The sequence below is a fragment of the Engystomops pustulosus genome, chromosome 1, assembly GCF_040894005.1.
Source record: "Engystomops pustulosus chromosome 1, aEngPut4.maternal, whole genome shotgun sequence".
Classification (NCBI taxonomy): domain Eukaryota; kingdom Metazoa; phylum Chordata; class Amphibia; order Anura; family Leptodactylidae; genus Engystomops; species Engystomops pustulosus.
Genome location: NC_092411.1, coordinates 175,604,460 through 175,610,459, shown reverse-complemented (window position 1 = coordinate 175,610,459; position 6,000 = coordinate 175,604,460). Strand labels below are relative to the sequence as shown.

The 6,000-nt window shown below is 40.9% G+C and overlaps 1 protein-coding gene across 2 annotated transcripts in view; it reads left to right on the top strand.

Annotated features, from left to right (window-relative positions):
• The first annotated feature begins 2,524 nt into the window (after positions 1-2,524).
• The window catches only part of RAB3A (RAB3A, member RAS oncogene family), a 30,934-nt gene continuing 27,458 nt past the window's right edge, over positions 2,525-6,000 (top strand). Inside the window, exon 1 of one of the 2 annotated variants that reach the window (XM_072113918.1) lies at positions 2,525-2,675. The gene's annotated coding sequence lies outside the window, so the exon portion shown is untranslated. Of the gene's footprint in view, positions 2,676-2,774; positions 2,797-6,000 lie in introns of those variants that run through there. The other variant, XM_072113919.1, reaches the window with a different exon arrangement.

Sequence of the window (6,000 nt, the reverse complement as noted above, 5' to 3'; positions counted from 1 at the left end):
AAAACACATATTGGGGGCGCCCCCATAACAATCTGAACAATAAATTGGAAACCCGTTCGGTGTACGCTGCAAGATAAAAAAACCCAAAACTTTTTTTCATATAATGGCTATACAAAAATGTTACAAAAAGTGATCAAAAAAGTTATCTGCACCACTGAGAAGAACAGCTTAAAATAAACCCTAAAACCAGCTCTATCAACCAACATTGTCCTAACATTGCCAGCCAAGCCATAGCCGATCAGTGTTAGGGTGGTGTAACACGTGGCGTTTTGAATCCGTATTTAAGCATGCATTTTTCGAAAACGCATCCTTTTCTTGACCATTTTTCTTAATTATCTTAATTAAGATAATTGGGAAAAAAAACATAAACGGTCAAAAACTGAGACGTTTTTAAAACGCATGCGTTTTTTAATGGACTGCTTAAAAAAGGACTAAAAATGGGTTCCAAACGCCACGTGTGACACGACCCTTAGGGCGCGTTCACAAGTTGCGCTTTGTCGCAAGAACAAGAAGAAGTGTCATAACGACCATGAATTGTTAACAATCTTTATTAGAATACATACACAGAACAAGAGACCAAAAAAATAGATAAAAACACTTAAGTGTACTGGTATACACTGCAAAGACTCAGTGCGGTGAAAACAATACAATCACCATCACAGACCCCTCTGGCTGTAACAAATTCAAGCAGTGTTTATGTAAACAATTTTTGTAAACAATAATGTAAACAGATGAGATACATCACAAGTCAATAGGATAGATAGGTATATACTAAAAACCCTCTCTATACAACCTGTCAGATGAAAAGTTTTGCAAGGTGTGTTAGTCAATAAACAGACCAAGAAATGCGCTAGGGGTAACGGACACCTTACTCAGCCAGGAGGTGTGAGAATTCATCCCACGCGTTACGTCACACGAGGTGACTTCATCAGGGGAAAAGTTTTTTTAGTATATACAGGCAGTCCCCGGGTTACATACAAGATAGGGTCTGTAGGTTTGTTCTTAAGTTGAGTTTGTATGTAAGTCGGAACTGTATATTTTATCATTGTAATCCCAGCCAGAACTTTTTTGGTCTCTGTGACAATTGGATTTTAAAAATGTTGGGTTGTCATAAGAATCAATATTAACACTAAAGCTTCATTACAGACACCTGTGATAACTGTTACAGCTGATTATTGTAGCCTAGGACTAAAGTACAATAAATTACCAATATCCAGAGGTCCGTTTGTAACTATGGGTCGTATGTAAGTCGAGTGTTCTTAAGTAGGGGACCGCCTGTACCTATCTATCCTATTGACTTGTGATGTATCTCTTGCAACGCATGCTGCCCGGATCTCCTTCTCAATATGTTCTCACCCATTATCGTCCACACCTGCTTTTGGCTTCAAAAACTGCTTCTGAAAAACTGAACGTGTGAACGCTCCCTCAGGGAAGCAGTGGAGCATGGGACTGGTGTGGTCACTACGACTAGTATACATGCTACTGCCACTCTACCAGCTAGGTGAGCAGCCAGGAGAATATGTAAGTAGGAGAAAGTTTAGAATAACAATAATTTAGAATAGTAATGTGCACTACTGTCTGGGCTACATTCAGTGGGGGCCCCCACCTACTCCTTATCTCCATCTACCTTAATACAGCCCTGACCACTTGTACAACATTTTAGATACCTCAAGGAAATAAACATTGGGGCACATTTATGCAGAAAAGTACAGTGTGTACTATGAGCGGTTTGCCTGTGTATAGTGCAGGGTGCGCCAGATTCAGGAATTTTGGCTCCCGTTCTTCATGAATCTGGCGTTCCCCTGCACTGGCCTGACAGAGTGCACCAAATTTTTCCGGTCATCCCTTTAACATAGGGCGTAGTACACACTTCTATCAGATTTGCATGTTAAATCTTGGGCTCAGTCCGACTGAGCACAGGAACGCCCCCTTCAGAGATTTGTGTTGCATGAAGAACAGCGCAGCTTCTTGAAACGTCAGAAATTTGCTGTGGCAAATCTTCCAATCCATTATTTTGCATAACTTTTAGCCAGCCACTATAAATGCGCATAACCTGGCAGTGGCGCCCCCTATGTTTCCTAAATAAAAGGGTTCAGACTGGCCAGAACTTTTCTTCTACTCTACTTATTATAGAAATGAGAAAGCCTAAGGTCGAGTGGTGGCACAATACATGGACCAATCCCTGAGGTAGGGGCAGTATCTATGTGACTGGACGGTGCACACATATAATGGAGTGCCGGGTGGTTTTCTTCCTGCTGAGTAGACTGCTGGGACCCGCTCAATACATTATAATGCGGTCTGCGGGCAATGTTACGTCCGCTGCAGGAATGGCGACTTAGGACGTTATGGCAGCAGCTCGGCCTCGTTCAGAGGCTACATATGTGTCAGCCTCCACTATCAATAATGGATGCACAAGGGGCGGGCTCATCATGCCGTTCACCGAGGCAACTATCACCTCCCCTCTTAATGAGCAACACAGGCGGCGATTTTTCATTGGCTATCCCTGCTTGCCAATGAAATCATTCATTTTTCACCGATAGGGCGGAGAGAGAGCGTTGGAGCCACGCCCAGCACCATTTCGCATCTGTCAGTCATCTGACGTCAGCGTGTGCTCTGCAGGTGCAGGGAGAGAGCTGCTGCATTGGTGCAATAAGACTCGAGCTACATAAAGAGAGGTAAGAGAATGGCGTCTTATATGGCTTATTGCTATCAGCAGGCTTGACTCTAAGGGCGGCACACACTGAGAGATAAGTACGAGCTCACTATGGCGATGCCACCCTTGTACCCACTGTGCAGGTAACCTTCATTTGTCATAGGAGGATGCTGGCATCAGATGTCCTCCAGTAGCAGCATATTCAGCTGCCATCCATCTATAAATCCCCCAGCGGGCGGAGGAAGGGACCATGATGATGCCCTATTGAGCATCCATAGCTGCAGAGCGGCTATCACCCATCTCCAGACTGCCCTGCTATGAAGGGCTACTGCAGTAGTCAGATTCGGTCCCTCGTCTGTTGTAATGGGTGCCGGCCATAAACCCCATCTTCTAGGAGGTGGCACTGCTGCATGTCATTGACAATGTCTTTTTGTCCACTACCGATTTCTCATCCCTGGCTGTATGATATGTGATATCCTCCTGGCTATTTTTACACATAGGTGTTAAAATAAAGACACTGAATAATTAATGTTCTTCATTGAATAGGCTGTGCATTATTCTAGATTATTTTACGCTGTATGGGGGAGGGGAAGAATGGAGAATCAATTGCAGATCTTGGGTCTGTGATAGGAATCTCTCTTTATGGCTTTTAATCAATAAATAGCAGGTCATAGGGTTATTCTGATTGTATTTATTTGCACATTGTCTCATTAAATAACTGTAAGATAATGCCTGACCTTCAATATCAATCCATAGCACAGAGCGCTTTCAAATATTAGTAATCTACTTCATTATTTGTACCTGTATATTTATGAAGCGTCACATAGTTAACTTATGGAAAAAAAATGTATGAATAGGTATATGTAATATTTTCCATTCATGTTCTCTTTATAAAGACAAATACTGGAAGGTAGCTCTTTAACAATAGATACTATTTAGTGATTGTAATGTACTGTATATTTTTTAATCTACTTCTCTCTATTTATATCCAGCATCATACAATTGCAAATGCTACTTTTTAAATATAGTATTCAAATGTAAAAAGAGTGCAATGCTAATATAATGTTATATAGCAGGATACACTATTGTCCATATTTTGTGTGACTGGAAAGCTATTAAGGTGACCTAGTACCATTAGACGACAGGCCATCCTTTTGTTCTTTAGTAATGCAATGCTCCTTTCCCTCTGTATCTTCAGCTTTTGCAGTTTGTTCTTACAGAATCTGCACATTTCTCCCCAGGAAATCGTGCAGAATTTTAATTTGCCAGTTCCCATTGTCCCTCCTCCTCTGCAGTAACACTTCTGGAATGGCCATGGAGCAGATTATATGGTTGCACATAGCTCCTTTCCACTCTCAAAACATTTATACTTTAATTTTTTGGGAACCCATTACCAGTTATTAGTATGTTTGAAGATTCGAGATTGACCCATTAGAATCAATCATTATGCAAGTAGACAACATATATAACCCTTCACCTCTTTATATAGACTTGAGTATAGATGATTTGGCTGTAAACAATAATTGTGAAATGATAATGAGTCTGTTATACAATTGGATCTTAATTACTGACAATGTATAAGGAATATGCACACAAGGCCAATTATTATTTGTAAAGATATCCACAACATCATAATGTTTTTAGATGTGTCATATGTTGCAAAATAAATGTATGGTATATAAACTGTGGAGCAACTTCAAAACAATGCTTTATTTTTTTTTTATCTTTTTTTATACCCATTAAGGTTGCATTCACAAGTATTGTATTTCAAAATGCAATGGAAACATCATGCAATGTAAACCTCACAACAGCTGAGGATAGTTTACACTGCTGTTAAGTACGCAATGTTAACATAACGCGTTGCATGTGTAATCGAGTGAGGCCAGCTTAGGATGTAGCGTTGCGTTTGTAACACAAACGCTAGTGCCATATGTGAACATGTCCTCAGTGTCTATATGATGTCAATAATACGTTTAAACACCTGGTGCAGAGGGGAGTGAGGAGAGGCAGATTGAGAGGAGCTGTGTGAAAGGTCTACACAAGTCACTTGATCACAAGCCCCACTGCACGGGGCATCTCAACACCACATGAAATTCAAAGTGACCGCTCAGCAACTTATGGTTTTAGTTGTGACCTGCCTCTGTGATCTCTCATTTGCGTTTCTTGTGGTGTTCCTTTAGGTGTAAAGAGGGTTACGCCAGGGCAAGAATGCAGTTGCAACAACTAGGAATTGTTGAATCTGAGTGGTTGATAATAGCGCAGTTCTACAGCAGTCAGGACTGGTGTAGAATTATACTCTACACAGCTAATACATCCGTAGGGCAACGGTGACAGGGTTTTTTTTTTTTTTTTTTCCCATACGCTAGCACACAAGCAGCGGATTATGATAAAATGTCCCCCTTTATTTACAGTTTTATTTTAATGACTAACTTTAATTCGCTATAAAGCCAAAGTAAGCATTGTCTAATAGAACAAAAATTGCAATGACAAATGCATTTTACATTGTTTTCTTTGAGATCATTGTCCAAAACGCATTGTATAAGTGAAAGTTTATTTCTAAATTGCCATAATTCCACACACTGTGACACTGTCATTCATGTTATCAATTGGTAAGGGTAACGTTATATACCCAATTCACACTTGCATCTGGACTTTCTGTTACACTCCCCTAAATGCGCAGGCCTGGAGCAGGAATACCCTCCAAGCGCCACCCATCTCCCCCGCCGTCTGCATCCCCCTCCACGCCCCTCTACTCCGATGTGCAGGGACATGGCGGTAAATCTGTCCCAGAACGTGTAAAGGAACCTGTCGAACGCAGGTGTAAACAGGTGTTATCTGCGAAAACATATGGTAGATTTACTTTTAAATAGAACCTGTCTGAGATCACACTGCATAACCATTGACAGTATGATGGAAGATGTGTGCTAATAGGAAGGTCCTCAGGACTTCTTTTCTTATAACACTATAAGCCACAATCACAGAAATATAAAGTACTATACTATAAAATGTATGCAAGTTACCATGGGCCACCCAGGCTATGTCATGCCCCCCCACCCCCCATAGCACTAGCTGTCCCACCCGTCGCCTATCTATGCTCTGTGGGGGGAGTGCAGAAATTGAAATATGAGGTTTCACGAGGCGCTCGGGTGACGTCATATAGAGTTTTAATATGAAGTCCTGAGGAACAAAACAAAAACTGATGGTGTTTAATGATATGTTCAGATTACCTCTAAACTAATGTTGATGTACGCTCTGTTGCAGATCTGCCATTGATAACCTTTACTAAAAAAAAAACCTTCATCAGTATCAAAATTTTGAACAAACTTCGTTAAACCTTTTTTCATTTT